The 22451-nt window shown below is 50.1% G+C and overlaps 1 long non-coding RNA gene across 1 annotated transcript in view; it reads right to left on the bottom strand.

Moving 5' to 3' along the window:
• Window positions 1-16004, bottom strand: part of LOC134737335 (uncharacterized) — a 49793-nt gene extending 33789 nt beyond the window's left edge. Inside the window, exon 1 of the long non-coding RNA XR_010122134.1 lies at window positions 15947-16004. This is a non-coding gene — a long non-coding RNA (uncharacterized lncRNA). The remainder of the gene's footprint in view (window positions 1-15946) is intronic.
• Window positions 16005-22451: the final 6447 nt, after the last annotated feature.

The raw sequence follows: 22451 nt of genomic DNA on the forward strand, positions 1-22451 counted from the left end.
CAGACAAGCCTTACAAGTTAGTTCAGGATCTATGCCTTATCAACCAAATTGTTTTGCCTATCCACCCCATGGTGCCAAACCCATATACTCTCCTATCCTTAATACCTCCCTCCACAATCCATTATTCTGTTCTAGATCTCAAACATGCTTTCTTTACTACTCCTTTGCACCCTTCCTCCCAGCCTCTCTTCCCTTTCACTTAGACTGACCCTGACACCCATCAGGCTCAGCAAATTACCTGGACTGTACTGCCGCAAGGCTTCACAGACAGCCCCCATTACTTCAGTCAAGCCCAAATTTCATCCTCATCTGTTACCTATCTCGGCATAATTCTCATAAAAACACACGTGCTCTCCCTGCTGATCATGTCCAATTAATCTCCCAAACCTCAATCCCTTACAAAACAACAACTCCTTTCCTTCCTAGACATGGTTAGTGCAGTCAGAATTTTACACAAGAGCCAGGACCGCACCCTGTAGCCTTTCCGTCCAAACAACTTAACCTTACTGTTTTAGCCTAGCCCTCATGTCTGCGTGCAGGGGCTGCCACTGCTTTAATACTTTTAGAGGCCCTCAAAATCACAAACTATGCTCAACTGACTCTCTACATTTCTCATAACTTCCAAAATCTATTTTCTTCCTCACACCTGATGCATATACTTTCTGCTCCCTGGCTCCTTCAGCTGTACTCACTCTTTGTTAAGTCCCACAATTACCATTGTTCCTGGCCCGGACTTCAATCCTGTCTCCCACATTATTCCTGATACCACACCTGACCCCCATGACTGTATCTCTCTGATCCACCTGACATTCACCCCATTTTCCCATATTTCCTTCTTTCCTGTTCCTCATCCTGATCACGCTTGATTTATTGATGGCAGTTCCACCAGGCCTAATCGCCACACACCAGCAAAGGCAGGCTATGCTATAGTACAAGCTACTAGCCCACCTCTTAGAACCTCTCATTTCCTTTCCATCGTAGAAATCTATCCTTAAGGAAATAACTTCTCAGTGTTCCATCTGCTATTCTACTACTCCTCAGGGATTATTCAGGCCCCCTCCCTTCCCTACACATCAAGCTTGAGGATTTGCCCCCACCCAGGACTGGCAAATTAGCTTTACTCAACATGCCCCGAGTCAGAAAACTAAAATACCTCTTAGTCTAAGTAGATACTTTCACTGGATAGGTAGAGTCCTTTCCTGAATGGTCTGAGAAGGCCACGCAGACATTTCTTCCCTTCTGTCAGACATAATTCCTCAGTTTAGCCTTCCTGCCTCTATACAGTCTGATAACAGACCAGCCTTTATTAGTCAAATCAGCCAAGCAGTTTTTCAGCTCTTAGTATTCAGTGAAACCTTTATATCCCTTACGGTCCTCTGTCTTCAGGAAAAGTAGAACGGAATAAAGGTCTTTTAAAAACACACCTCACCAAGCTCAGCCACCAATTTAAAAAGGACTGGACAATACTTTTACCACTTTCCCTTCTCAGAAGTCAGACCTGTCCTCAGATTGCTACAAGGTACGGCCCATTTGAGCTCCTGTATAGACGCTTTTTTTTATTAGGCCCCGGTCTCATTCCAGACACCAGACCAACTTAGACTGTGCCCCAAAACACTTGCCATCCCTACTATCTTCTGTCTAGTCATACTCCTATTCACTGTTCTCAACTACTCATACATGCCCTGCTCTTGTTTACACTGCCGGTTTGCACTGTTTCTCCAAGCCATCACAGCTGATATCTCCTGGTGCTATCCCCAAACTGCCACTCTTAACTCTTGAAGTAAATAAATAATCTTTGCTGGCAGGACTATGCTGAATCTCCTTAGGCACTCTCTAATCAGATGTCCTGGGTCCTCCCAATTCTTACACCTTTTATACCTGTTTTTCTCCTTCTCTTATTCCATTTAGTTTTTCAATTCATACAAAACTGTATCCAGGCCATCGCCAATAATTCTAAATGATAAACCTTCCTTCTAACAACCCCACAATATCACCCTTTACCACAAAATCTTCCTTCAGCTTAATCTCTCCCACTCTAGGTTCCCACGCCGCCCCTAATCCCGCTTGAAGCAGCCCTGAGAAACATCACCCATTCTCTCTCCATACCACCCCCCAAAAATTTTCGCCGCCCCAACACTTCAACACTATTTTGTTTTATTTTTCTTACTAATATAAGAAGGCAGGAATGTCAGGCCTCTGAGCCCAAGCAAAGCCATCGCATCCCCTGTGACTTGCACGTGTACATCCAGATGGCCTGAAGTAACTGAAGATCCACAAAAGAAGTGAAAATGGCCTGTTCCTGCCTTAAATGACATTGTCTGATGAAATTCCTTCTCCTGGCTCATCCTGGCTCAAAAGCTCCCCCACTGAGTACCCTGTGACCCCCACTCTGCCTGCCAGAGAACAACTCCCCTTTGACTGTAATTTTCCTTTACCTACCCAAATCCTATAAAACGTCCCCACCCCTATCTCCCTTCGCTGACTCTCTTTTCAGACTCAGTCCGCCTGCACCCAGGTGATTAAAAGCTTTATTGCTCACACAAAGCCTGTTTGGTGGTCTCTTCACATGGACACGCATGAAAGTGGTGATGCACACCTGTCATCCCAGCTACTCCCGGGGCTGAAGCTGGATCACTTGAGCCCTGGGGTTCCAGGCTGCATTGAGCTGTGATCACACAACTGCACTCCAGCCTGGGCAACAGAGCAAGACCCTGTCTCTAACAAATAGAATAAAAAGGCAATTGCTAGGCCAGGCATGGTGACTCATGCCTATAATCCCACCACTTTGGGAGGCCAAGGTCATGGATCATCTGAGGCCAGGAGTTCAAGACCAGCCTGGCCAACATGGTGAAACCCCATCTCTACTAAAAATACAAAAAAAAAAAAAAAAAATGCTGGGCATAGTGGTGTGTGCATGTAATCCCAGATTCTCAGGAGGCTGAGGCGGGAAAATCACTTGAACCTGGGAGGTGGAGGTTGCAGTGAGCCGACATTGCACCATTGCACTCCAGCCTGGGCAACAGAGCAAGACTCCGTCTGATTGCTGCATCTTGAGTCTCCTATTGTTGCTGTTGTGAGACCTTGGTTCTCATCTTCTCAGTTTAAAATAATTTAAACAAGATACAGCAGAAGAGAGGCAACATAGAGTAACTTATTGCAAAAGAAAAAGAATATTCTGAAAGCTAGATGCAGAATAGACAGTACACCCCGAGACAAAATTTGGGGTGGATGTGAGGATAAGACAGTAAAGACTGGGACTAGGTGTGAGAAACAAACTCGCCTGTTCAAACCCAAAGGATGGACTCAGAAACCCAGAGAACAGCAGAAGTGAGACTCTTAATGATGATCTTGCAAGATCGGGTGTCTGATGGGCAGGCACACCCAGCACGGTTTCAACAAGCAATTTATCCCCTAGTGCACAGGTCTCTCCCCCGTTTCCTCATAGGCTGAGTACTATGGGCTCAGAGTCTTCCCAGACGTCGCCTGTCGGTTGTTGGGTTGGGGTTGTAGGTGTTTTATTTTGAGGGGTTGTCCTGCTGCATTTTGTTGCAACCCACAATGCATTGCAATCCTAGTCAGCTGAGGGGCTCTTCAAGTATTTGACTTACGAGCTAAGTAGCTGGGCAGGCTGATAAGATCAGACAAAGCAAGCTATTTTGCAGACTAGTAAACTTTTATCTTAGACTAAACTTTGGGTGAGGGCGACTAAGAGTGGGGTGGTAGAGGGAGGAAGGGGGAGGCTGACAAGCAGGCATTGGCTATCTAAGCAGGGGCTAATATATGCTGTTTCTTCTGTAGTTTGCTGACCTAAGCCGATCTAAGGCGCTTTGCCTTCAAAATGGACCACCGTGGACATCGTTTCCTTCACTAGGGAGACTCCCTTTATGGCAGCCTTATGTGATTATTCGTAAGCGGGTGAGAAGAGGTGTTATGAGGAAGCGTGTTCTGGGTGGTCCTCCAGCGTGCATGCACAGTAGCTGTACACACTTGTTCCTACATCACATCCCATTAGCATCTTAAATCTCCACCCAGGGGTGTGTTTGTTGTTGTTGTTGTTATTGTTGTTTGGGTGTTTTTTAAGACAGAGTCTTTCTCTGTTGCCCAGGCTGGAGTACAGTGGCATGATCTCGGCTCACTACAACCTCTATCTCCCCGGTTCAAGCGATTCTCCTGCCTCAGCCTCCCGAGTAGCTGAGATTACAGGCACCTGCCACCACATCTGGCTAATTTTCGTATTTTTAGTAGAGATGGGGTTTCATCATATTAGGCAGGCTGATCTTGAATTCCTGCCCTCAGGTGATCCGCCCGCCTTGGCCTCCCAAAGTGCTGGGATTACAGGCTTGAGCCATCATGCCTGGCCTGTTTTTTACTATTATAAGCAGCAAAGGGTCAATAGGACCCTTGAGGACCTTTGAGGACAGGTCAAATCAAAGTGCGCATGTTCTCTACAGGGGAAATTTTCTACTGAAGATAGCTTTGCTTGGATGAGCTCAATTACAATGCGAATGCTGAGGCTTATTGTGTTGATTATATGGTCACCCTGGTGGCTGTGTCCCAAGAACATGGTCACTTCCTTGACGATCTATCCTGTCTCACCATCACGAAGAAGGAAGCACCCACTGTGCCTCTCTGGGTTTTGGAGGCAGCGCATTCCATGCCTAGACACACTGTGCCTGCACGTGGGGTGACATGGAGGGCTGGCAGCTTTGAGTGGAGCCCGAGCAGGAAACAGCTCTGCAGTGGATCCAGCCTGAGGCTCAGACAGCCCTGCTGCTCAAGCCATATGACTTCACAGACAACGCAACGTTGGAGGAGTCCGTGGTGGAAAAGGTGCCATGTGAATTTTATGGCAAGCCCAGTGGATGAAGCACCATGCAGTCCCTTGAGGTTATGGAGTAAAGCCACGGCATCAGTATTGGAGAACTACACGGCCTTTGACAGACAGCTCTTGGAGTGCTACTTGGGCTCTGGTGGAGACTGAATGCTGGACCAGGGCACATCGAGTGATACCATGTCCAGAACCCGTGATAAGCTGAGTTCTGTTGGGTCCACCAAGTCATCAAGTTGTGTGGGAGCAGCCACACAGAAACAGCACATCCAGGACCAGGCCCAAGAAGGACTGGAGGCCCAGACGGGCTGCACAGGAAGGTTGCCCGGACCTTGCATCTGCCATCATGGTCACACAGGTGCCACTGTCTCAGCTCACACTTAGGCCCTTAAGGGGGGGTCCCACCAACCAGCTGAAGCTTGCTTTGACAGATGGGTTAGGGTGGTATATAGGGTCCTACCAAAATGAGTGGCAACTGCATGGCAGCTTCATTAAGGATGGCCTTGAAAGGTGTGGAAAGTAAAAAAGTTCCTCTTCGAAGTTTCCCTTCCTTTTTTATTTATTTATTTATTTTAAGACGGAGTCTCGCTCTGTCACCCAGGCTGGAGTGCAGTGGTGTGATGTCAGCTCACTGCAAGCTCTGCCTCCCGGGTTCACGCCATTCTCCTGCCTCAGCCTCCCGATTAGCTGGGACTAAAGGTGCCCACCACCACGCCTGGCTAATTTTTCTGTATCTTCAGTAGAGACAGGGTTTCACCATGTTAGCCAGTATGGTCTCAATCTCCTGACCTCATGATCCACCCGCCTTGGCCTCCCAAAGTGCTGGGATTACAGGAGTTTCCCTTCTTATTAAAGAATTAATCATAAGTGTTAGAAATAAGTTTCTTTTAAAAACCAACTTCCTTCAAGCCTCCTTGCTTTTATACTAATAATTCTTTGTTAAGCCCTATCCTATGTAGCTGTTAGATATAAGGGAATGAGTACAGTCTAGGTCCTTGTACTTTAACCAAGATATTTGTTCTAGACATGCTCAAGCATATCCCAGCTTGCAGCCTATGCCCTTTCCTTATTTGGAATTGTTATTACTTTTCTAAGTTCTTTCACAAGCAACTTCCTCTTTTCCTTTTGTTCTCCATTGCCTTTACCTGTTAGGAAAGTTTTAAGTTATTAGCCAATCAGGTTTAGCTTAGACTGTGAGGTCCAGTGCCAACCAAGGGAGATAAAACACAGTAATAAAGACCCAATGCGTAAGGGATAAATATTCTTGCCTTTCTTTGCTCAGTGTGCTCTCGTGGCAAGATTGCTGACAAGCAGCACCCTTTCGGCAGAAAGTATAATTGCCTTGCTGAGAAAACTTTTTGTCTGAATGCTGATTTTTCATTGCAGTACCGAGGAACAAGCATTTTGTTTATAACAAAAGGCAATGGCAGGGAAGTCCTCCTATGGCTGGAACTCACATGGTGCACCTGGGCATTTACTTTGTGGGAGAAGCAGCCTGAGGTTAGAATAGGTAGACTCACGGAAGATGCCAAGTGGCCTGGCTGGCCGGTCTGGGACCTAGAGGGACAAAGATGGAATTGATCAGGGAGAGGAATGTTTCGGGTGGACAAGCGTAATGGGCACATGGGAGTGAACACATGTGAAGGTCTTTGGATCACACAGTGCTGTCCAAGCATCTTCCATGGAAGAGGCACTGAACCACCAGGCAGACAAGATCACTCAACCCGCTGATGGGAGCCAGCCTTAGTGGCCACACCAACCCAACAAAGACAGGCACATGGACAGAATGGCCACAGCTAAGACAGAGGACAGGCATGAGGCCAACAATGCAGACTGCAACCTCCCAAAGCCATCTAGCTCCTTCTCTTATCTGAATGTCCAACCTGCCAGCAACAGGAGACCAGCATCCCACTGCCAGTGCGGCCCAGGTTCTCAGGAGACCAACCAGCCACTCGACAGCAAGTGGACCCACTGGGCCTCTTTCATTCTGGAAACGCCAGTGGTTTGCACGAAAATAGACATCTCTTCTAGGTAGGAGTTTGACTTTCCTGGCTCCAGGGCCTCAGTCAGCATCACTGTCCAAGCGCTTCAGGAATGTCCAATTCATCGGCGTAGAAGGGCTCACACCATCACTTCTGATCAGGGAAGCCACTTTGCAGTGAAGGAGATGTGGGAAAGGGTCTGTGACCCTAGGATCTACTCATTGCCTCTCATCGTTCGGAAGCTGCTGGACTGGCCAGGTGTTGGAGTGGCCTCCCACACAGAGAGCTGAAGCAATGCCCTGTAACTACAGGCCCCGTCATCCCGGATGGCGTGGGGACATTGAGTCAGAGGCCTTCATATGGCACTGTGTCCTCGGCAGAAAGCACACGTGGGTGTGGGAGCTGAGGGGTGGGAGCAGGGCAGCCCACTCAGCATCACTCCTGATCACCCCTGTTTGTGTTTTCCATGCCCCTAGTCTTGGCTCTGAAGGGTTAGTGGTTCTGGTTCCAAAGGGGGTGTTTGCTTGCCAGAGGACAGAACTACAAGCTGTAGCTTCCACCAGGGTACTGCAGTCTCCTTTTGGCCCAGCCAGCAAGCCATAAGAGGAGCTACCCTCTTAGTGGGGGTGCCTGGCCCTGAGCAGCAGGGGGACATGAGGGCTGCTGTCACCTGAGAGCAGGTGGTGGAGAGGAATACATGTGGGACTCAGACACCTGACGTGGGCAGGTGCTTCTTGGTACCCCCTCTTCCAATTATGACTGGAAATGGATCTGAATAGCAACTCTGACCCCAAAAGGGCGTGGTTAGCAGGGGCTCACAGGGGCTCACAGTCTTCAGGAACAAGGGCTTGGGACTGGCCACCAGACACACCTGATGCCAACAGGAGACAGCTGAGCACCAGGGCAATTTAGAACAGAAAGTGGAGGAGGGGACGAGAGGGACTGCTGTGTTCCCAGATGACTGCAGTTGGCGACGGGGCTGTCATTTTTTCCATTAATTTCCCTCTCCTAAGTACACAGAGAGAGGGGCCCTGGAGGGGTGGTTTCCCACACGTGTGGAAAAGGGGATCTGGCCAGTGCAAGGGTGGACAATGGCAGGCACAGGGCAGAGTCAGACCTCCTTAGAGAGAGGATGCTCTGCCCAGCAGCTGTGAGGCATGTGGTCAGGGGCAGCCTCCAGCTGCCAACTTCCCTGGAGTTTGCCTTCCCGGCTCAGCGCGGCCAAGGATTGAGCAAGGCAGCAGGACCAAGGTCACTCTTATGGGGTGCTCCCCGCAAGTGCTAAGTCCAGCCATCTCAGGCCAGCATGGGGCTGTTCTGCCGGTCAGCCTTCATCCTGTGCTCCTGACTGGGCGGGGAGCCTTTCTTGGATCTGAGTTGTGGAGTGCAGCACCCCTGCCCGACCCTTCTCCCCAGCGAAGCTTCGCACGGCCGACACCATCCACAGATTTCCACAGCACATCAAAGAGGGCAAAAAATGAGGGGAAGGATGGCAAAGAACACAGAGACAGTGGGCAGCGGGTCCAGACCCACAGTTACATGAAGTAACAGAATTCACTTCATTAGATATAAATGGAGGCCGGGCATGGTGGCTCACACCTGTCATCCCAGCACTTTGGGAGGCTGAGGCGGGCAGATCACCTGAGGTCAGGAGTTCAAGACCAGCCTGGCCAACATGGCAAAACCCCGTCTCTACTAAAAATACAAAATTTGCCAGGTGTGGTGGCAGGGGCATCTGTAATCCCAGATACTCAGGAGGCTAAGGCAAGAGAATCGCTTGAACCCAGGAGGCAGAGGTTGCAGTGAGCCCATATTGCACCACTGCACTCCAGCCTGGGCGACAGAGTGAGACTGCATCTCAAAATATATATATATATATGGACAAAATGCTCCAATTAAAAACAAATATTGTAACATTGACTAAAATATTATATTCGATCGTATGCTACTTATGAGAGACATGCACACAGAAAGTAACAGAAGGGCTGAAGGGGAGTGAAATGATAGGCCATGAAGACGCTAAATGAGAACTGATGTGGCGCTATTAACTGTTGACACCAAAGGAGGCTGCAAGGGAAGAAGAATTACCAGAGTAAAATACAGACATTTCATCATCATAAGAGGGCCAGTCCACCCGGACCATGTAACAATTCTAAATCTGTATACACCTAATAAACCTGGTCTTAAAACACAAAGCAAAATCTTACAGATGTAAAAGGACTGGGAAATTAGGATGTGAACATCTGGGTGAGGGCCATTATCCTGCCTACAACCTATGGGTTAGTTTTATCAGATGTAAATCACACCACAGCCAGGCACGGTGGCTCATGCCTGTAGTCCCAGCTACTTGGGAGGCTGAAGTGGGAGGATTGCTTGTGCCCAGGAGTTGGAGGCTGCAGTGAGCCGTGATCATGCCACTGCACTCCAGCCTGGGCAACAGAGCAAGACTCTGACCCTAAAAATAAGTCAATGATAAATAAATAAAATCATACCACCATAAAATTAATCTTTTGTTTTTCAAAGTGACCGAAATCATCTTGGAAATGTAAAAACACTCCTTGATAATCTTTGCCATGAAATAAAATCTACTAACTCTCTCGGGAGCATTAAGAAGAAGCACACTTCACAAAGTATACAGCACACGGCAGAGTGGGGCCCAGAGGACATGGCTCACCTCAATGCCTGCCTTGTTCTAGGATGTTTTTGTTGTTGTTGTTGTTGTTGTTTTGAGTAACAGGTCTTCATTTTAAGAAACTGGAAAAAGACAACAAAATGTACCAAAAGAAACTCAGAAAAAGATAAGATACAAAGATAAAAAGCTGCAAATGTGGAAAGAATAAAGTGAGACATTGTAGAACAGCTTTAAAAGCTGCATGCCGGTATTTAAGGCTGTATGCGCCCCCGTGCACGGCAGCGTTATTCATCGGGCAAAAAAACCCCATCAAACCATGAAACAAAAACACCCACCGCCTGGGGAGTACTGGATGCCATGGATTTTTATGCGCTTTTTAAAAAGAATGATTTGAACGTCTGGTTAAGGTGGCGCTGTGCATTCACACTTCAGACGATGGGCTCATCGTCTCCACAGACAAGATAAACTCAGCACATTCGACGCGACCCAGAGGAATGATCCATGGCCTTGACAAAGAGAAAACTAAGAAGACATTGCTGGGCTCAAAAGGAAAGAAAACATCTCCCAGGACCAGATGTGGAGTAGACGGGAATTGGAGAGAAGCTGAAGCCCAGGCCCAGCACCAGGCTGGGGGCCCAGGTGCTACGGGGGTCCCAGCCATTAACAGAGCTTCATGCAGGTGGGCAGCTGGAGCCGGGGGGCTCACTCTCTTGTGAAACAGGCAGAAAAACAGGCCAAACTCTGCTGGGGGCTGCAGCTTTTACAAGCACCCGGTCTCCTGAGGCAAAAGGACACACACTTTGTGGAGGCCAGGAACTGGACCAGCCTGTCGGGGGCTTGGTAACTCCATCTAGAACATCCTCAGGGTCTCCACAAGGGAGACACAGCACAGTACCACAGGAGATGGCTGGGACAAAGAACCAGGAGCTGGAGGGGTGAGGCGGTGGGGGGGCAGCAATCCCGAAACAATGAGAACATAGAGAAGAGAAAGAAAAGTCATACCAGCTTGGAAGAGCTTTCAAACCGACATTCCAAAACACGCCCAGAATTCTAATGTTCACAAAGTTATCCAGTCAATAATTAGAATCCACTGCAGATGAAATTAATTTTGTAGAATAGTCTGATAAAGACTAAAATAAATGTGCTTGGGAGGCTCAAGGAGAGAAATGAAGAAACCTAGAACTGAAGATACCGTTCCCCAAACAGGAAGGAAGGAAGGAACGGAGAGAGGGAGGAAGGAGGGAGGGGTGGAGGGAGGGAGGAGGGAGGGGTGGAGGGAGGGAGAAGGGAGGGGTGGAGGGAGGGAGAAGGGAAGGGAGGAGGGAGGGAGAAGGGAAGGGAGGAGGGAGGGAGAAGGGAAGGGAGGAGGGAAGGGAGGAGGGAAGGAAGGAGGGAAGGAAGGAAGTCAGGAAGATAGGAAGGAGGGAGGGAGGGAAGGACAGGAAGGAGGGAGGAAGAGAGGAAGAAAGGAGGGAGGGAGGGAGGAAAACAAAAAGTTTAAAAAGAACCAATTAGAAATCTTGAAAATAAAAAACGGTCATTGAAATAAAAAACGCGCCTCAATAGACAGGCTAAACTCTAGACTAGACATAGGTAGAGAGCAGATGAATTGGAAGCCAGTGCTGAGAAATTCAGCCAGAACCTTGCATAAAGAGAAAAAAGTTCTGAGAGGAGGGAAGGGCTGCTACGCAGTCTGAGAGATCCAGAAGATCATGGAGAAGCAGTATTTGAAAAAATAGTAGCCCTGAATTTTGCAGAATTAGGGAAAGGCGTGACTTGTCAGCTTGAAGCTGGGGTTTGAATGTACAAAGTAGGATAAACGATAGTCTCAACCCTTGCCCAGTTGTCACTGGATATCAGAGACAAAATGCCATTTTTCAGAAAGTGTGTAAAACGTGGTCTCATTAAAGAAAGAACAAGTGAGCAAAGGGCACATCCCCTGGAAGATTCTATGATGGTGTGAGCCTGGGGTGAGCACAGAACACACGGCAGGTTGTTCATCTGGGTTCCTAGGGGAGGATGGCGGGGGCTGGAGGGGACCCAAAACAAAGCCCAGAAGCCGCCCAACCATGTGAAATCATGAAATGTGGTAACTACTTAAAAATGTGGGCCGGGTGCAGTGGCTCACACCTGTAATCCCAGCACTTTGGAAGGCCAGGGCAGGTGGATCACGAGGTCAGGAGTTTGAGACCAGCCTGGCCAATATGGTGAAACACCATCTCTACTAAAAATACAAAAATTAGCTGGGTGTGGTGGCAGGTGCCTGTAATCCCAGCTACTCGGGGAGGCTGAGGCAGCAGAATTGCTTGAACCCAGGAGGCAGAGGTTGCAGTGAGCTGAGATTGCACCATTGCACTCCAGCCTGGGTGACAGAGTGAGACTGTCTCAAAAAAAAAAAAAAAAAAAGTGTAGTTACGGCCGGGCATGGTGGCTCATGCCTGTAATCTTAGCACTTTGTGAAGCTGAGGCGCGTGGATCACTTGAGGTCAGGAGTTCAAGACCAGCCTGGCCAACATGGCAAAACCCAATCTCTACTAAAAATATAAGAATTAGCCAGGCGGGGTGGTATTAGCCTGTAGTCCCAGCTACTCACGAGGCTGAAGCAGGAGAATCGCTTGAACTCAGTAGGTGAAGGTTGCAGTGAGCCGAGATTAGACCACTGCACTTCAGCCTGGGCCACAGAGCAAGACTCTGTCTCAAAACAAACAAACAAACAAAACAAAGTGTAGTTACTGAAACATCAAGTACCAGCATACCTTCTTTAGCATCTCCAGCAGTGAGAATCAGCTGGCAAAGAATTCTCCCAGCTTTTGTTTACCTGAAAATGTCTTTCTTTGACTTTCATTTTGTAGAACAGTTTCACTGGAAATAATCATGATGACAGCTTTCATTTTCTTCCGGCACTTTGCATATGTTGTTTCATTGGTGTTTCATTTCCCTCCAGGCACATACTGTTGTTCCCTGTATATAATGTATTGTTTTTATTCTCTTGCAGTTTTCAGGCTTTTCTGTTTGTCGTCGGGTTTTAGTAGCTTGTCTACGACGTGTCGAGGTTTTTGTCTGTTTGCTTTATCTGACTTGAGGTTCATTGAGCTTCCTGAATCTTCAAGTTAATGTTTTTAATCAAATATGGGAAATTTTAAGCCATTGTTTCTTCAAATATATATTTTTTTCCTCTCTTTTCTTCTCTCCTCTCCTTCTGGGATTCCAATTACATGCATGTTGGACTGCTTGGTAGAGTCTTGTGGGTCTCTCAGAATATATTTCTTTTTCTTGGTGAAAAATGAAGTCTTTTTTCTCTATGTTCTTTGCATTAAATACATTTTATTGACCTATCTTCAAGGTCATGGATTTTTTTCTCCTACTGTCTCCAATAAGCTATTGAGCCTATCCAGTGAAATTTTTATTTGTTTTAATTTTCAGCTTGAAGAATTTCCATTTGATTCTTTTTTGTAGCTTCCATTTCTTTGTTGAGGTTCCCCTCTGTTTATTCATTAAGACTATATTTTACTTTAATTATCTGATCATATTTAAAATAGCAGTTTTGAAGTCTTTGTCTATGAACTCTAACCTTTGGGTCCATTCACAGTCCACTTCTGTTCACTGTCTTTTTCCTAAATATGGATCATATGTTCTTGTTTCTTTCCATGTCTAGTTATTTTTTGTTGGTAACTGGACATTGTAGGTAGTATTTTGTAGCAACTTTGGATTCTGTTATGTTCTTCTGAAGATTGTTGAGTTTTGTTCCAGTAGGCAGTTAATTTGCCTGATCTGAAACTGTAGAGTCTGCCTCCTCCACAGTGTGTAGTGGCTGATGTCTCTGCTCAGCTTTTCAACTTCCAGCTGTAGTTTTTGTAGCTGACCCTTTGCACCTCTATGCTCAACATTTAGCCAAAGATTTGAGCAGAGTTTATGTTCAGATTTGGCAGCTCACCCTCTCTGTAGTTCCCTTGCTTTGGGGGTTCACCCTTAATTTTCCAGCTGCTCAGCCAGCCCTACACTTTGTCTTCTGACACCTCAAACCAATAAGGATTCAACTTTCTGCCATGTATGCTGTGCATGATTTGGGGAATACATGCACTCAAAGGAGCAGAAAACTCACGAATATCACCTAGTCCTCTTATATCTTTCAGGGTAGACTCCTCTCTCATATCTCCCTCATTTTTCACCAAGCTTCCTCAAGTCTCTGATACGTGTTTGTAGTCTGATGGCCATCCAAGGATTGGGGCAGAGTTTAGACTCAGATTTTAGGTCTCACCCCTTCTACAGCTCTCTTGTTTCAGGATTTCTTCCCTACATTTCCAGCTCCTCTGCCAGCCTTGTCCTCTGTACTCTCCCACCTTGAGCTTGGAAGACTGTGGCTCGCCATGGCCACGGCTGTGGGGTTAGGAGCATGCTGAGGCAAAGGGCTGGCCTTTAATTGCCTGCATCAGTCCATCATTGGCTGTGATTTCCATCAGCTGAGGGCACTTCTCTATTGAGGGGGAAGCAGTGAGAGGTTAACAGGCAATGTTCACAGCAGCTGGGGGCTAGGGTGTACTAGCCTGGTACAGGAGATTTGGGCAGGTACCAACAGTAGTGAGAAAGAGTCCATTCCAACTCTGCCTTGGAGATAAGTTGGGGCCAACTGCCCTGAAATTAGATTCCTCCAAAGAATCTCTGCTATGTGCCCCGCCCCTGTGACCCTCCTTTCTGCTTGCCTCCTAACATATTCTTTTTTTTTTTTTTTTTTGGAGACAGAGTCTTGCTTTGTCACCCAGGCTGGAGTGCAGAGGCCCCATCTTGGCTCACTTCAGCCCCTACCTCCTGAGTTCAAGCATTTCTCATGCCTCAGCCTCCCAAGTAGCTGGGATTACAGGTGCACACCACCATGCCTGGCTAATTTTTGTATTTTTAGTAGAGATGGGGTTTCACCATGTTGGCCAGGCTGGTCCCTAACTCCTGACCTCAAGTGATCCACGCACTTTGGCCTCCCAAAGTGCTGAGATTATAGGCATGAGCCACCGCACCTGGCCCTCCTGACATGTTCTTTTTAAACCAAGAGGGAAACTGAAGTTTTCTGAGAACCCACACCTGTGTTTCTGGGTCCCTGGGGCTGAGGGATCACCATGAAAAGCTTTATTTCAGGGGATCTGACTTCTCAGCCCCATCAGTCCCATGAACTTTTGCCAACGTCCTTTCTCAGGAATGAAATTAAGCACCCAGGTTTTGTTTCACATAATTCAGCCAGACCCTGCCCCTGCCCCCAAGGGCTTCCTCTGCTCCTGGATGGAGAGAAGATACACAGAGAAAGTGCCCAGATGAGTGGCTTCCTTGGAGATTTAAAAGATTTTATTTTCATAGAATTTCTAGTGCCATAAAAAGGTATATATTTGATTGTTTTGCTTTCATTTATTTATTTATTTTTGAGACAGTCTCGCATTATCACCCAGGCTGGAGTGCAGTAGCGCGAGCTTGGCTCACTACAAACTCTGCCTCCCAGGTTCAAGTGATTCCCTGCTTCAGCCTCCTGAGTAGCTGGGATTATAGGTGCACACCACCACGCCTGGCTAATTTTGTGTTTTCAGTAGAGATGCGGTTTCACCGTGTTGGCCAGGCTGGTCTCGAACTCCTGACCTCAAGTGATCCACCCACCTTAGCCTCCCAAAGTGCTGGGATTACAGGTGTGAGCCACCGCACTCAGCTTTTGCTTCCTTTTAAAAAGCATTTTGGATTTTAGGGTCTTTCTTTTTCTATCGTGGTATTTCTCCAGTGGATCTCCCCCTCTGAGTTCTGACCTCAGTTCTTCCATGACATCAGCGTTTATCCCTATTGATAAACTGCCACATCCTTTAAAAATCAGCCCACCCAAAATGTTCTACCCCAGCAACTCTGTTCTCACCTTTGAAAAGAGCACCTGACTACTGAATGCTAGGAAAAAGCGCATCCTTTTGAGAGAAATGCATATAGCCAAGGATGGAAATCCTGAAAGCAAATGTAAAATCCCCTCTATGTAGAAAATCATAGGCACCAGCGATGCTATTAGATGTGTATGACTAGTTGCGGTTAATGCTCGCTGCTGTCAATTAGCCTCATTAGCACAAGCAATTTGAGCACAGGACATTACTTTAATTACCACAAGCAGTTTGTTCATTTGTGGAGAAAGTGCATTTCCAAAAAGGTTGTGCTGTTTGGAAATTAATCCTAACCTCTTGCATTGTTAAAAATTCAGGCAAATAGGGGAGAAAAAAACTGTAAGCAAGCAGATACAAAAATAAAGGTGACGAACGTTACACAGTCATTTTTACTATTATTTTTCTACTATTTTATTTTCTTTGCTAAAGCGGACTAGGGTCATTGTAAGCTTTCTTTTCTGAATTCTATGCGTGGGAGGCAAAATGACTGGCATTAGAGTTCAGCCGAGACATTAAGCCCATTAAGGGAGGCAATGCAGAAAAGCCTTCAAATCTGAGCTTTTGTACAACTCACCCCAGGGCCGGCGAGGACAGCCCCACCCCACCATACCTTCAAGCTTCTTGCTGTGTCGCAGCGAGGACAGTTTCACTCCCACGGGACCCTCCAAGCCTCTTGCCCACGGCTGTGTCCTGGCCGCTGCTTCCTGCCTGGGCCCTGGAGTGCTCCGAGGACCCCTCCCCAAATCCCAGCCACCGCCGCCCTGTTTGGCGTCTCTGATGAAGAGCTGAGCTTGCTGCGTCCTCCGAGCCTGCAGGGAGCAGCACCCGCCACGGTAGCTCCTCTTTCCCGCCTGCTCTGCTGGATGCTGGGTTTCAGTCCAGGTCCTTCAGGCGCCCTGGGACCGCCTTCCCCTCCCCGACCTGGGCCTGTCATGGGCCACTTTAGGGCCCTGGATGGCGGCCCTGCTCCCTGGCGCCGCATCGGCCATCCGTGGCAGACTCCCGCCATCCGGATTCTGTTTCCTGCCGACACATTGCAAGTGGTCCAGAAGCAGGGGTGGTCGTTCCGCTGGCTCCTGCTGCACACCAGGCCCTGGGGACATCGTGGCCCTGGGGACATCAGGTCCCTGCCTCCATGGAGCTGACGCTCTAGAGGAGCCGGGCACAAAAGGCAAAATGAAAGCACGTGAGCTTCATCATCAGCCAGACCACAGGCTTAAAAGAGTGTTGGCGCCACAACTAAAATTCAACCGGCAGTGGGCGCGGTGGCTCACACCTGTAATCCCAGCACTTTGGGAGGCCGAGGTAGCTGGATCACCTGAGGTCAGGAGTTCGAGACCAGCTTGGCCAACATGATGAAACCCCATCTCTACTAAAAATACATAAAAAATTAGTTGTGTGTGGTGGCCGGTGCCTGTAATCCCAGCTACTTGAGAGACTGAGGCAGGGAGAATTGCTTGAACCTGGGAGGTGGAGGTTGCAGTGAGCCGAGATTGCGCCACTGCACTCCAGCCTGGGCGACAGAGTAAGACTCTGCCTTAAAAAAAAAAAAAAAAAATCAATGGAGCTGTAGTTCACAGGGACCCACTCGATGAATTTCTTGGCATGTGTGCCCTTGCAGATCGGCTCCCAGAACATCAAGCGTCCCGAAGTCCCCACCCTGCTCCTTCCCTGTCCCCATCCTGAAGGCAGCCCGGCCGAGGGCAAGGCTTGGTGGCTCCCAGGCTCCCGTGCTCTGAGCCTGTGCAGTCCGTGTGGGGTGGTGGGTGGCGGGTGGCCCGAGCGCCGCTGTCTTCGCTGCTCTGCAGCGTTCCATCCACCAAGTGAGCACAGTATATTTTTCCATTCCGGTGGGAATGGTGACCTGAGTTACAGAAACAAAAAATGTTCATCTGAACAGTACTTATAGATGGCCACTGGGCTCCCTGGACACAGGTCACAGCCAGCGCCCATCCTCACCCAGTGCAGTCTCGGGCCGGCTCCCTCCCGCCTCGGCCCCTGGCCTGTCCCAGGGCCCCTGAGAGCAGCTCCTGGCCATGCCATCTCCCATGTTGTCCCTAGGCTGGCACTGGCCCCCAGGCCCGTCCGCTGTGGGCTGGTTGCTAAGCCCCTCCCCGGGGGTTCTGATGGCAGTGGCTTCTGGCTCCCAGCAGCTGCCGGGGCTGGCCAGAGGGGGAAGTAGAGGTAGGAGCTGCCTCTCCATGGGAAGGGCCTCTGAGAGGTAAATTCCCAACCCACAAAGGGGGCCCCTGGCTTGTAGGACCTCCCTGTCCTGGTGGGGCCCCAGTTGAACGGCCACCTCTCCTGGGCCAGGGCTCCCACTGGGCCAGCCAAGCCCTGGCCTGATGCTGTGAGGCAAAATGACTCGCATTAGAGTTTAGCCAGACAGGAAGCTGGGAAGACACGAAGCCCCCAGTGTCCCCAGCTTAGCAGGCAGGGACAGCAGAGGGAGGGAGGGAGGAGAGAGGGCCCATCCCCGCTGCCCTGAGTGCCTTCTGTGGGCAGACGAACTCCTCCCTCGCATTTGTCCTGCAAGGTGACATTTTAAGGCCCAGACACAATTCAGTTTTTATAGAGCAAGTGTCAACATGCTAGACAGGAGTTTTGTAGTCTCTTGCCACTGTTCCTACCCAAGGACACACAGTCCCAGAACAACGTGCTGTGTTCTCTCCGCATCCTCGCACCAGGAGACAACCTGTGGGGGAGTCAGCTCTGAAAATGAGGGCTGCACAGCGGGCCCAAGGGTGGGATTCTGGTGGCAGTCGAGTGTTTCTGCAGGTGGGCACCCTGCTGCCTGGGGGGCTGTGCCAGGGCCGGGAGGACCCTCACATCAGTCAGGAGCTCCGTGGACAGCACCCTGCCAGCCGGGCTCCTTGGGAGAGTGGCCCAGGACATGGCAGGAGCCCACGTCAGCAGGGGCGTCTGTCCTGACCTGGCTGTGCCCTCTGACCTGACCTAAGTTGTCTCCGACAATGCGGGGGCAGTTGAAACTGACACCCTCCAGGGAGATGGTCCCCAGGCCCCCGTCATCTCCCCAGAGGAGGTGGGAGGTGGCTCAAGGCTTGTCGGTCACTGGGATGGTATAGGAGTCGGGCCCCACCAGGAAGGGGGTAGGAAGGGGCCGCAGACGTCCTGCTCACCACTGCCCCCTGGGACACCCTGGCCTTGGCGGCTGAGGGACCACGAAGGCTTGCTCTTAGATCCATGTCACTTGTCCCCAGCCTCCTGAAAGACAGCCCTCATAACAGTCCAGCTCAGTACTCTGCTCCAGGGCACGTGCAATCTTAGGAGATGTTTTTGGTTGTCACACAGTGGGGAACGGGGAGGCTGTTGCTGACATCAGTGGATGGAGGCTGGGGGGCCGCTCATGTCCTCCCAGGCATGGGACAGCCCCTCACAACAGAGAACCATGCGGCCCCCAGTGTCAGTGGTGTGGAAGCGGAGGCACCTTGGCCTAATGGATCTACATCTGGGGCTACAGGTGGAGAGAAAGGAAAAGGAAATGAAAGCAGAGGCGCGGAAAGCAGCCCAGCCTCTGCCCTGGGCATAGCTCCCCTCCCTCAGCCCTGGACCCTGAGGCCGGGTCTTTTGGGCCCCATTAGGGCTGGCCTTGGGTGTCCTTGGGCCTTGGCAGGACCTGCAGCCACCACACGGTGTGGAGGCCTGCCAGGGTCCTTGGGTGGTGGCTCACGGTTCAGAGCAGGTCACCTGAGCACCCCCTGTCCAGGGGCAGCATCCCGTGCATCAAACTCCTCACATAGGGAAGGGTTTCCAAGGCCCTCCCTATACCTCGGCCTCGCTAAATGCCTGGGTGAGCTGAGCCCACCGACCCCTAACCCCGGCAGAGCACTTGTCACCTTGTCACTTGGCTGTGATTACTCAGTGCCTCTGCTCCCCGCTAGCCCGTGAGCCCCTTTACCAAGAACTCCTCTCCTCCATCCCCACAGCCCAGCATGCATGTCATTCATCCTTCCTGCACACAAAGCTCGTTCTAATGCCCCAGCCCAGAGTCTCAGAGGCATCCCCGTGGACCAGTCCCGATGCTTTGCTGCAAGTGATAAAGGCAGACGTGACTCACTCTGCTTCCCAGGGAGGCAGGCAGGGGCCAGGGTCCTCGGTGCTGGGGAGCCGTCGTCTTGGAGAACATTGCCTCTCATCCTCGTGTGTGTGACCTTGTGGTCTTAAGACGGCTGCACAGCTTAAGCCATGACATCAGTGTCCCGAACAGGGAAGAGAACTTCTCCCCACCCAGCTCTGCAGGCCAGGATGGGATCGCCCGGGAACTCCATCATCAGGTGCTTGGCTCAGGCCTATCCCCAAGGGCACAACCAGTGAAAGTTTGTGGGGCAAAGGAGGAGTGAGTGTAGCAAAGCAAAGCCCTTGGACGTTCTCGTGTTTGTGGGGCCACATGTGGAGCGATGACTTCAGGCGCACCCCTGTGCTGCCTCCCACCGGCCTCCCAAACCTCAGGGTGCAGCCTGCCTCTGGAGGCAGGAGCAGGGCCCTGGCCGGCTGGGAGTGGCTGGAACTGGGGACATCACCCACGCAGGCGGCCTGGGACACACTGGATGCGTGAGCCTGGAAAGGGGCAAGGAGGAGGGTTCTCCGTCCTTTTGGGGCAGCCTGAAACCTGCAGATGTGGCAATGCTGGTTCTGTTCCAGCCCCCCTCGTGAAGTGCTGTTTCCAAGCTGCCCTCACTGGACCAAGGGCACAGCTGTGGAGGAGTGTGAGCGAGGGATCCCCACAAGGACAAAAGCAGAGACCATCCACTGAAGATGCACCTCCAGTCCCTCCTGGTCACGCTCAGCCCCGAGCCCAGGGGCCAGCTCAGGAGATGCCCTGGCCAGGCCTTTAACCACATCCGGCTCTTGCAGCCACTGAGTCCAAAGCCACCTGGCTCAGGTCCTTGAATGGCACTGCAGGCTTCTGTGGGTGCCAGTGATGGCAGAGAACAGAGTCCCCCAATGGCACCTGGATAGCCTGGGCAGATGCTGCCGCCCAACCTCATGGTCTCTGGTGGGGTGGCCAAGGATGGGTGGTGGGGTGTGCCTCTCTATGCATCAGCCCTAAAAGCCTAAGACATGGGTCCTTGAAGTCATGCCTCTCCCCAGAAACCCTCCATGGCTCCCTGGTGCCACAGGAGCATTCAGCCTCCTCACACGCTGGCCCCAGCTCCCACAGCCCCTCAAGCTTCCCTCCCCACTTCCCACTGCACCCTCTGTGAAAGCCCAGCTCATCTTTCAGGCAGGCCAAACCCAGGTTTGCCAGGTCTGAGCTTATACAATGTGGGGGGCCTCTTTAAGAATAAGAATATAGGCCGTGCACGGCAGCTTATGCCTGTAATGCCAGCACTTTGGGAGGCCCAGGCGGGCAGATCACTTGAGGTCAGGGGTTCAAGGCCAGGCTGACCAACATGGTAAAACCCCCATCTCTACTAAAAATACAAAAATTAGCTGGGCCTGGTGGTGCACTCTTATAATCCCAGTTACTTGGGAGGTCGAGGCAGGATAATTGTTTGAACCTGGGAGGCGGAGGTTGCAGTGAGCCAAGATCACACCACTGCACTCCAGCCTGGGCTATGGAGCAAGTCTCCATCAAAAAGAAAAAAGAAAAAACAAAAAGAATATAAAATAATTAAGACAAACACAGACATAGAAGTGAGTATCGCTTAGACTGAGAAATGAAGCCACAGAAAATTACAGATTTTAAAAAGCTGATTAGTGTCATCAACATTACAAAATGTGGAAAAATCACAGTTCTTCTTAGTCACCCGACTCGCTCTATAATACCTGTGCCCTGGTATTTTCGAATGTGTGTACTCATTGTTCATCTCTCATCGGACAAGGACTTTGTTTTATGATTTTCTGCAGAGAGAACAGAAGGATGATACAGACTTTCCTTCTCCAAGACTGAAACGAATTTACTTTTCATTATTGATGGTGTAGAGAAAGTTCCTGAAGCTTCACAACCCAAAGCTGGTGACGTTGTGTACATTCTTAGGATTGGTATCATTTGGGAAAGCCTCTCCTGAGTTTCTTTTGTGTGTGAGTGTCCACAGATGGGCTCGTTTGTAGTGGGAGCTGCAGTTCCTGTGTTCTGCAAACAGGAATTGTGACGAGTTTTGCTTCATTCAGTTCCCATCACAAAAGGAAATAACGTGCAGAAGTGGGTTTGTGGCCATGACCTGCGTGAGCGAGCGTATTCCTGGCAGGAAAGTGCTTTCGTCTGACTGGGCTCCAGCAGGGGCAGCCCCTCTGCTGACCATCCACACGTCTGCTGATTGGAGGATGTTCCCATGGGCCAGCTTCAGTTCCATCTGTCACCCAGATTCCCCGGCACCCCCACCTCCATCACTAGATGCTGTGGGATGGGTCATATACCACATCAGGCCTCACCTTTCTGCAACAAGCCAGCAAATCGGCACCTTGCACCTGGACAGGGACATTCCCATGTGGGGAGGACCAGTGGCAAACTAACTGCACCAGAAGAGACCTTGAACCACATAGATATACCCCACTGTGGTGAGTTGAATTATATTCTCTAAGAGGACAATTTCAAGCCCTGCAACTCTATGGAACTGAATTCAGCCAATGACCTGCATCAGCTTGGAAGCAGATTCACCAACTGGGACTCCGGGAAGGAACGCAGCCCGGCCTGTCCCCGGGTTTCAGACACGTGAGACACAAGCTGAGGGCTGATGAGCCCCTGCTGCACTCAGACTTCTGACTTGCAGCAATAACGAGATCATAAATGGGCATTGTTTTACGGCGGGAAAAAACTCTCAAAGCCTAACCCCAGTCCCTGGGAATGTGACCTTCTTTGGAATGGGGTCTTTGCAGAGGTCATCAAGCTAAGATGAGGTTGGATTGGGTGGTGGTGGTGGGTGGGGGGGTCCTAAATCCATGACTTGTGTCCTTCTAAGAGGGAAACGTGGATTTAGGACACAGAGACACAGACACACGCAGAGGGGAGAAGACTAAGGGGACAGGCGGAGACTGGAGTGAGGCAGCCACCACCATGGAGCGCCAGGCACTGCCACCAGCAGAAGGTGGAAGAGGCAGGACACACCCTCCCCGCTGGCCCATTGGTTGTGAACTTCTGGCCTCCAGACTGT

Source organism: Symphalangus syndactylus, chromosome 1 (genome assembly GCF_028878055.3).
Source record: "Symphalangus syndactylus isolate Jambi chromosome 1, NHGRI_mSymSyn1-v2.1_pri, whole genome shotgun sequence".
Classification (NCBI taxonomy): domain Eukaryota; kingdom Metazoa; phylum Chordata; class Mammalia; order Primates; family Hylobatidae; genus Symphalangus; species Symphalangus syndactylus.